The sequence below is a fragment of the Heterodontus francisci genome, chromosome 34 (assembly GCF_036365525.1).
Source record: "Heterodontus francisci isolate sHetFra1 chromosome 34, sHetFra1.hap1, whole genome shotgun sequence".
Taxonomy (NCBI): Eukaryota; Metazoa; Chordata; class Chondrichthyes; order Heterodontiformes; family Heterodontidae; genus Heterodontus; species Heterodontus francisci.
Window position 1 is genome coordinate 38,452,293 of NC_090404.1, and position 10,589 is coordinate 38,462,881.

General features: G+C 42.7%; 1 non-coding gene across 1 annotated transcript; it reads right to left on the bottom strand.

Moving 5' to 3' along the window:
- Positions 1-7,857: 7,857 nt before the first annotated feature.
- trnai-uau (transfer RNA isoleucine (anticodon UAU)) lies at positions 7,858-7,952 on the bottom strand. Its single transcript has 2 exons — positions 7,915-7,952; positions 7,858-7,893 (listed from the first exon to the last, which is right to left on the bottom strand). It is a non-coding gene; the product is annotated as a tRNA-Ile (tRNA).
- Positions 7,953-10,589: the final 2,637 nt, after the last annotated feature.

Here is a 10,589-nt window from a genome sequence, read left to right on the forward strand (position 1 = left end):
TGCCTGTTGTATTTTCAGATAAAGCTGCACCATGAAACATTTTGATGTCTTGAAAATGTGCAACCTCCCCATCTAGCAACGGAACCACTGAACTAATAAGAAAACAAAAACTACAACCCACACTTGTACACTTGTACATTCCATACCGAAGCATCAGGAAAAGTATCGGACTGTTACCAGACCTGGGTTCATCCAGCAGCCCCAGAGGAAGGATTTTTATTCCAGACAATCACTGAGGAGAGAGGAACAAAGAGAGAAAAAGAGAAAGAGAACGACAGAGAGATCAATAGAGTCTGGAGTAGATGCTGAAAGGAACAGATTCACTCCACAATTCCATATTTTACTTCATTGAGATTGACAGACAGAAAGCAAGAAAAGACACAAAGCTGTGCATTTAAACAGCGCCTTTCACGTCATCAGGATCTCACAAAGCACTTTACAGTCAATAAAGTACTTTTGAAGTGTGGTTTCTTCTGTAATCTCATGACAGAGAGAGACAGAGAGTTCGACAAAAGTACTGATTCAGCAGATGCCAAAATATGATCTTAAGAATGACATCTCAATATGGAAACTTTATTTCCAGGTCTGTAAAAATCTTATTGTTTGTTTGATTCCGGTTCAGTAAATGTAAACCTGAAGCAGAGTGAATAAATTCGCCTCTAATCCCTGATGAAATAGGGACAAAGCTTCCCAAATTCTATCAGGTCACCTTCCAGCCTTCTCTCTTCTCGAGGTTTTCCTGTTTGTTTTAACCTCTCCGTTCTGGTAAAAGTTGTGAGTGAACGTTTATTTTCCTGTTCACTGTGAGACCTGGCAGCAGTGGAAACAATTCCAAATGTCCGTGCGATTTGAAATTCTTCTTTTTTTGTTTATTAATTCATTATCTCGATGTGTTTATTATCTTAACCACTCGACTATGATTTCTCGTTCTCTATCTGTTTAAATGTTGCTCAGTAAAAATTTCAATCATCCTCTGCTTTGTAACACACGGGCATTGAATCGCTGAACAGTCTCCGCTCTAGAAAATGCAGAAAGAGACAATCTCGTCTTGTATTATTTTTACCCTGCTATTTTCCTCTGTAACATGTTAAAATAACTCTATACAACTAAAATAAATCAAGTTTATGAAGGTAAAAATCCAGTCACCTCCTCGGGGATTTGAACAACATAGACACACATAGAACGAAACACACAGATTTGTGCACCGAGAGTGAGGGAGGCCGAAAGAGAGACAGACAGCCGGAAAGAAAGTGTCTCCAATTTGGCAAATTTTTGTTCCATTTCTAAACGTAAATTTTGAAATGCAAATGAGAAAATCCTGGAGGGATTGAAAGGTGCAGGATTTTATTATCTGTAATTGATGATTGGTTCTGCAGGGACCTGGTTAAACTTTGAAATAATCGGAAAGGTGGACAGCAGGACACGAGCACTCACACAGAATTCACAACAGATTGTTAAATTTATCATCTTAACCACTCGGCTACAACTGCATGCAATAAAGCATTATGCCTGGTAAATGTAGTTCGGTCATAAAAGCAACAGCAAAGTTAAAAATAAACACGCCCAACTTGGGTTGAAGTTTCGTCGAAAAGTAACAAGACTGTTGTTGCTGAAAATCTGAAATCAAAGCAGTAAGTGCTGGAAATACTCAGCAGGTTCGCCAGCACCTGTGGAGTGAGAAACAGAGTTAATGTTTCAGGTCAGTGATCTTTCAGCAGATCTCGATGTCACCTCTTCTTCTGCCAAAATTTTTCAATCTGTACTCTCTGGATCTTCAATCCTTCAGCCAATAGAAACAGTTCCTCTTTAATTCTTGGATCTAAACCCTTCATTTAAACATTCGATCAATTCTCCTCTCTCCTTCTCTGCTCGAAGATGAACAACCCCAGCTTCTCCAGTCTATCCACATATCTGGAATCTCACATTCCTGAATTATATTTTCCAGAAGATTGAAGACGTCAAAAGCAAAAACATTTGATGTTTTCAACACGGCTGCTGAAATAGCCAGAATGTCATGAGCTTCGAATCATTTATAGATCATTTAAAGATGACTTCGAAAAAAAATCACCTCGTGCTAATTTAAAATAACAGTTTAACATTCTGGTTTTGCTCCCCAGGTTGATTGCAGTGCAGTGTTTCCATAAAGTTAGAGTTCTCATCTTTCTTGTATTTGGGAACAGTCCCCAGTTCAAAACCACGTTGAAACCTTATCAAAACGTATTCCATGAAATACCAGGAAACCTTGAGTGATAGACATTCGTCAATACATGTTATCAAATTGCAATATGTCAGATTGTTACATTTGCTTTTCCTCTGTACAGTTCTGTACACTCAAGCTGTTCACAGCGTCTTTCACTCAATTTCCTTTCTACCCCTGTCAGAGCAGAAAGTCACCCTCAATGTTGAACATTACAGCTGATTTCTGTTCAAATTTGTGAGCCATTATTAAATGATCATTCCATGCTACCTCGGTTAATAACAGCCGGTCAAAGCTTTATGTCGCACATGAAAACAGTTACATCAATTATTCACCCATTCCCAACGCCACAGTCAGTGAGACGGGGACAAGCAGCAATATTCTAAACCCACACTCTCCAATCACCCACTGTCAACAGAAAACAACAAATCAATCAGAGGGTTACTGTACATGCGTGGGACACGGGACACTACAGCCCGGGCCAAACATCCTCATCCTCTGAGCACAATGAATGAGTCACAAACAATAGTAACAAGTTTCGAAATCGTTCCCATGTAAAATATGTTCATGTTATTTAAAAGCTGACTGTTCTGTATCTGAAAGTGAGCACCATGGGATTTGTGTTTTTCCTGTTTTTCTGTTCGGTTTGCACTTCAATCTGTGGTGGATATTGAAGAGAATCTCATATCAAAATGAGGACACAACGTAGGTAAACAATAAATCCCAGAACAATTCCTCAGTAAAATGGATTGCAATCTTTGGAAGGCGGTGCAGCTAAAAAGTGGAAGATGGGAATGATGTTATTGATGATTGAGTGGAATGTATTGCATCCTTGGGCTTTTGTTGATCAATTTCCTCTTGCATCTTGGAACACAAAAAAAGCTGAGGCACCAGAAGGAAACCAACAGTTATCTCACTTTATGAGAGATATGACAACGCTACCGTGGGTTGCCCAGTTACCTCAGTCAATAGAGCATGAGATTCTGAATTTCATGGTCATGGGTTAGAGCTCCATGTTCACTGTGATTGGTTTAAACTTTGTTGCTGCTTTCACGGTAGAATCCCAGCTCTCCATTCCTCCAGCACTGGCACCCGCACTCAAACTGTATCTTTCTCCAGCACGCTGTTGTGAATGTCACAATTCCTGATTTACAAGTGTCCTCCGAATCACTGGGCATGTGAGAGACAAGTTTGTAGATGCAGCCTAATGTACAGTAAATGATAATACTTTGAAAGTGGGAAGTTCCAGTGCAGCTTTTGTACAAAACAGAAAACGTCTCTGTCACAGAATGAGAATGGTCACTTCCTGGGGGACAAATAGCATCTGATCCACGTCTAAAAGGATTCCAGTGACAATGATCGGATTCATTAGATTCAGGGAGAAAAACTCGGAAACTCATCCTGAACGCAATTTACATGCAGATCAGCTGAGGAATGATTGGATAAGGCTGAGTTTGTATTCCTTGGAACAGAGAAAGTTAAGGGGAGATGTAATGGAGGTGTATAAAATTATGAGGGACCTGTTTCTCATAAGACAGGCCAGAATGAGGTTTTCATTGCTGAAGCCACATTTAGCACTGTCAGTAGAAGAAAAACAATCAAGACAGAAAGAGAGTCATGATAGGGGTAGAGTGGGAGAAAGAATTCTGAAGTTGAACCAGAAGGTGAGAGTGAAGATTCATCATCACAAGTGGTTGAAGTGGCGACCAGGAAGAGTGGTGGAAGATGTGGTCCTCGTACATATTTAGTCAAGATGTTTTGTAGTGGAAAAGTTAGGTTTGTACATATCGTTCATTTTTTACCTTCAGAGGTTCGCAAAAAAAGGAAGGAAGTTGGAAAGAATCAAATGTGTCTGATAAATCAGATAGTTTTGTTACGAGTTGAGCACCAATAGTTACTCAAACACAAATCATGCCAGAAACTTGTGCAAGAAAATGTTTGAGTTCAGATCCAAGGCACAGTTAGAGAGACATGTCTGATGAAATGGAAATTTCAAATGTAGCTCAAGGTCAATATCAGCCTCTGTTGGAGAAACCTCTCCTCAGACTCAGTCCAAGATGGTTCAAGGTCTTTCCACAAGTTCTGGAAATTTGAGTCAGGATAGAAGGTGCCAGAGAAGGTGCCAAGAAATGTGTAAGGTCAGTCCTAGTAATTACAGGCCAGTTGGTTTAACATCAGTAGTGGGTAAGATTTTCGTAACAATAGTCAGGGAAAATATCAATTTACACGTAGAGAGGTTCGAGGTAATTAAAATAACCAGCATGGATTTGTAAAAGACAGATCATGCATGACTAATTTAATTGAGTTTTTTTATGAAGCAAAGGAGAATTTTGATGAAGGGAGTGTGCTGAATGTTGTTTATATGGATTTTAATAAAATATTTGATAAGGTACCACATTAAAGGCTTGTTAATAAAATTGTGACTCATGGAATAGGACGGTCAGTGTCCAGTTGGATAAAATATTGGCTCAAGGACTGAAAACAACAAGTCAAAGAAAATGGTTGTTTTTCAGACTGGAGGATGTTAGATAGTGATGTTCCCCAAGGGTCAGCGCTGATTTTTGTTTTTCATGTAAATGACATGAATCCAGGAATAGATAGCACGATTTCAAAATTTGATGATGACACCAAACGTGGAGCTGCAGCAACCAGTGAGTATAATATGAACAGCCTATAACAGGCCATAGATAGGACAGTAGAATGGACAGAATGGTGGCAGATAGAATTTTATCCTCACAAGTGTGAAGTGATGCATTTTGACAGAAGAATTAAGAAGAGGCAATGTAGATGTAATAGCATAGTTCGAAAGAGCGTGCTGGAACAGAGTGACCTGGGAGTGCTGGTGCATAGATCTTTGAAGGTGGCAAGATATACTGAGAGAATAGTTAGTAAAGCATAAGGAATCTTAGGCTTAATAAAAAGAAGTACTCAGTACAATTATGGTGAACCTTTATAAAGCTCTGGTTAGCCACAACTCTGTCCCACTCTTGTCATCACATTTCAGGAACGATATCGGTAGGGGAGGTCCTTAATGAATCCTTTGCTTCAGTATTCACTTGTGAGAGGGACCTTGTCGTTTGTGAGGACAGCGTGGAACAGGCTGATATGCTGGAACAGGTTGATATTAAGAAGGAGGATGTGCTGGAAATTTTGAAAGACATGATGATAGATAAGTCCCCGGGGCCATAAGGGATATACCCAAGGTTATTACGGGAAGCGAGGGAAGAATTTGCCATGCCATTGGCGATGATTCAGTTTAGTTCAGAGATACAGCATTGAAACAGGCCATTCGGCCCATCGAGTCTGTGCCGACCATCAACCACTCATTTATAACATTCCTACACTAATCCCATATTCCTACCACATCCCCACCTGTCCCTATATTTCCCTATCACCTACCTATACTAGGGGCAATTTATAATGGCCAATTAACCGATCAACCTGCAAATCTTTGGCATGTGGGAGGAAACCGGAGCACCCGGAGGAAACCCACGCAGACACAGGGAGAACTTTGATGATCTTTGCGTCCTCACTGTCCACTGGAGTGGTACCAGATGATTGGAGGGTGGAAAATGTTATTGCCTTGTTCAAGAAAGGGAATAGGGATAACCCTGGGAATTACAGACCAGTCAGTCTTACCTTGGTGGTGGGCAAATTATTGGAGAGGATTCTGAGAGACAGGATTTATGATTATTTGTAAAAGCATAGTTTGATTAGAGACAGTCAGCATGGCTTTGTGAGGGGCAGGTCATGCCTCACAAGCCTTATTGAATTCTTTGAGAATGTGACAAAACACATTGATGAAGGAAGAGCAGTGGATGTGGTGTATATGGATTTTAGCACGGCATTTGATAAGGTTCCCCATGGTAGGCTCATTCAGAAAGTAAGGAGGCATGGGATACAGGGAAATTTGGCTGTCTGGATACAGAATTGGCTGGCCCATAGAAGACAGAGTGTGGTAGTGGGTGGAAAGTATTCAGCCTGGAGCTCAGTGACCAGTGGTGTTCCGCAGGGATCTGTTCTGAGACTTCTGCTCTTTGTGATTTTTATAAATGACTTGGATGAGGAAGTGGAAGGTTGGTTTAGTAATTTTGCCGATGACACAAAGGTTGCTGGAGTTGTGGATAGTGTGGCGGGCTGTTGTAGGTTGCAACGGGACATTGACAGGATGCAGAGCTGGGCTGAGAAGTGGCAGATGGAGTTCAACATGGAAAAGTGTGAAGTGATTCATTTTGGAAGGTCGAATTTGAATGCAGAATACAGGCTTAAAGACAGGATTCTTGGCAGTGTGGAGGAACAGAGGGATCTTGGGGTCCATGTCCATAGATCCCTCAAAGGTGCCACCCAAGTTGATAGGTTTGTTAAGAAGGCATATGATGTGTTGGCTTTCATTAACAGGGGGATTGAGTTTAAGAGCAGCGAGGTTGTGCTGCAACTCTATAAAGCCCTGGTTAGACCACACTTGGAATATTGTGTTCAGTTCTGGTCGCCTCATTATCAGAAGGATGTGGAAGCTTTAGAGAGTTTGCAGAGGAGATTTACCAGGATGCTGCCTGGACTGGAGGGCATGTCTCATGCAGAAAGGTTGAGGGAGCTCGGGCTTTTCTCATTGGAGCGAAGAATGATGAGAGGTGACTTGATAGAGGTGTATAAGATGATGAGAGGCATAGATAGAGTGGATAGCCAGAGACTTTTTCCCAGGGCAGAAAGGGCTATCACCAGGGGGCATAATTTTAAGGTGACAGGAGGAAGGTTTAGAGGAGATGTCAGAGGTAGGTTCTTTACACGGAGAGTGGTGGGTGCGTGGAATGCACTGCCAGCGGTGGTAGTAGAAGCAGATACATTAGGGACATTTAAGCAACTCTTGGATAGGTACATGGATGATAGTAGAATGAAGGGTATGTAGGTAGTTTGATCTTAGAGTAGGTGAAAGTGTCGGCACAACATCGTGGGCCGAAGGGCCTGCACTGAGCTGTACTGTTCTATGTACTATGTTCTATGATATGAGGGTCCTTGAGAGGGTTCAGAGGAGATTTAGCAGAAGGGTTCCAGGGATGGAGCATTTTAGTTACAAGGTTAGGTTCGCATCCGCAGTATTTTGCTTTTATTTTAGGGTGGCAGAGCTGGGGTTGTTCTCCTTTGAACAAAAGAGATTGAGGGGAGATTTAATAGCAGTGTACCAGATTATGACAGGCTTGGATAAGTTAGACAAGGAAACATTGTTCCCATTAACAGACTGCACAAGGAGTAGCGACCACAAATTGCCAGTTCTGTGGAAAAAAAGGATGTTGGGGAGTATGGGGAAGCACTGTTTTTATATTTCAAGTGATAATGACCTGGAACTCGCTGCCCACAAGAGTGGTGGAAGCAGAAATGATCAATGCCTTCAGGAGGAATTCTGAGAAAAGCAGACTTGCAGGGCTACGGGCATCGAGCCTGACTGCGTTGCTCTGTGCAGAGATGGCATGGACCGAGTTGTCTCCTTCTCTGCTGGAAATAACTATGAAGTTTTGCAGTGCTCTCACCACATGTGGCTCCTGTTCCTTTGATGTCACCTCACAGTTATCTTTTTCCCCTTTTTCGGGCCAGTTCAGACGAACGAACCACTGCTCTCTGCACTGGACAGCTGTTTCTCATTGATCCCCGTGTCTAAAAGTCTATGCTCCAGGTGAGGCTCGAACTCACAACCTCAGCATAGCTCATTAATTGCACTGCTGTATAAGTACCACGCGCTAACCGATTGCGCCACAGGAGCCACACTATTTTGCATGTAGTATGGGGAATTACAGGCAAGTTAGCCGAACATCAGTTCTCTGGAAAATGTCCGAATCTTTCATCAAGGAAGTATTAACAAGCACTGGGAAAATCATTCTCTGATCAAACGAAGTCAACATGTTTTTACCGAATGGAAATCTTGATTGACAGATTTATTGCAGAATTCTGAGGATGTAACTGAAAGGGCAGGAATGTGGTATAATTGGATTTCCAAAAGGCATTCGGTAAGATGCCATCGAAGATTAATACACTAGATAAAGGCTCATGGAATTGAAGTAATATATTAACATGCAAGGAGGATTTAGAGGTTAACAGACAGAAAGCAACGAGTAGGGATAAATGGAGCATTTTCAAGATATCAGACTGCAACTCGTGGAGTGCCTCAAGGATCAGTGCTGGGGCCAAAGCTTTGTCCAATACCGAGTGTGTGGTGGAAGCGGATTCGGTCCTGGGTTGAAGAGAAGATTGGTCCTTATCATCATTGATGCCAGCCTCGAGAGAATTCCATTAAATCCACGTGCTATCAAGAGACGGGTGAAAGCACTGAATATAGAAAACACGATGGGCCCTGACATAATTCCAACTGTCAGACTGAAGACCTGTGCTCTATTTGAAATAAAAACAAAAAATGCTGGAAACACTCAGCAGGTCTGGCAGCATCTGTGGAGAGAGAAGCAGAGTTAACGTTTCAGGTCAGTGACCCTTCTTCAGAACTGGGAAATATTAGAAATGTAAAAGGTTAGAAGCAAGTAAAGTGTGGGTGGGGCAAGAGATAACAAGGAGAAGGTGTAGATAGGACAAGGTCACAGAATAGCTGTGAAGGTCATGGAGCAAAGATATGTTAATGGTGTGCTAAAAGACAAAGCATTCATACAGAAAGGGTGTTAACGGACTGGAAATTGAACAGCCACAAGGGCCAAAATGAAAAAAACAGTGGGTAAGCAAACTGAACAAACTAATGTATGGCAGATGAAGTATAATGTGAATAATGTGAGGTTATCCACTTTGGTAGCAAAAGCAGGAAGGCAGATTATTATCTGAATGCCTATAAACTGAGAGAGGAGAATATGCAACGAGACCTGGGTGTTCTCGTACACCAGTCACTAAACGTAAGCATGCAGGTGCGACAGGTGTTTTAATAAAGGCAAATGTTATGTTGGCCTTCATTGCGATAGGATTCGAGTAAAGGAACAGGAATGTCTTGCTGCAATTATACAGGGCCTTGGTGAGGCCACACCTGGAATGCTGTGTAGTTTTGGTCTCCTTATCTGAAGTAGGATGTTCTTGTTATAGAGGGAGCGCAACAAAGGTGCACCAGACTGAATTTTGGAATGGCGAGACTGACATGTGAGAGATTGAATTGGTTAGGACTATATTCGCTGGAGTTCAGAAGAGTGAAGGGGCGGGGGGGGGGCGGTGGTGGGGTGGGGGTTAGGCGCTGCATCTCATAGAAACCTATAAATTTCTAATAGGCCTTGATAGGGTAGATGCAGGAAGGATGTTCCCGATGGTGGCGTGGTCCAGAACCAGGGGTCATAGTCCAAGGATACGGGGTAAACCATTGCTCAGTGATGCTCAGTTTGGGTTCTGCCAGGGCCAATCAGCTCCTGACCTCATTACAGCCTTGGTTCAAACATGGACAAAAGAGCTGAACTCAAGAGGTGAGGTGAGAGTGACTGCCCTTGACATCAAGGCAGCATTTGGCTGAGTATGGCATCAAGGAGCCATAGCAAAACAGAGGTCAATGGGAATCAGGGGGAACATCCTCCGCTGGCTGGAATCATATCTAGCGCAAAGGAAGATGGTTGTGGTTGTTGGAGGTCAATCATCTGAGCTCCAGGACATCACCGCAGGAGTTCCTCAGGATAGTGTCCTGGGCCCAACCATCTTCAGCTGCTTCATCAATGGCCTTCCTTCAATCGTAAGGTCAGAAGTGGGGATGTTCACGGATGATTGCACAATGTTCAGCACCATTCGTGACTCCTCAGATACTGAAGCAGTCTGTGTAGAAATGCAGCAAGACCTGGACAATATCCAGGCTTGCGCTGATAAGTGGCAAGTAACATTCCCGCCATACAAGTGCCAGGCAATGGCCATCTCCAACAAGAAACAATCTATCCATCTCCCCTTGACATTCAACAGCATAACCATCGCAGAATCCCCAACTCTCAACATCCTAGGGGTTACCATTGACCAGAAACTGAACTGGAGTAGCCATATAAATATCGTGGCTGCAAGAGCAGGTCAGAGGCTAGGAATCCTGAGGCGAGTGACGCACCTCCTGACTCCCCAAAGCCTGTCCACCATCTACAAGGCACAAGTCAGGAGTGGGATGGAATACTCTCCACTTGCCTGGATGGGTGCAGCTCCAATAACACTCAAGAAGCTCGACACCATCCAGGACAAAGCAGCCCACTTGATTGGCACCCCATCTACAAAGATTCACTCCCTCCACCACCGACGCACAGTGGCAGCAGTGTTTACCTTTCTTGAGTTGGCTGCTCACTTTGCTGGTTGGAAATGTTCAAATGTCTCAGTATCAATCAGAGATCGAGGATTTGTCGTAAACTGAACAAAAGGCAAAAAATGGGTGAGAAATAAACAAACAAATCAGCCT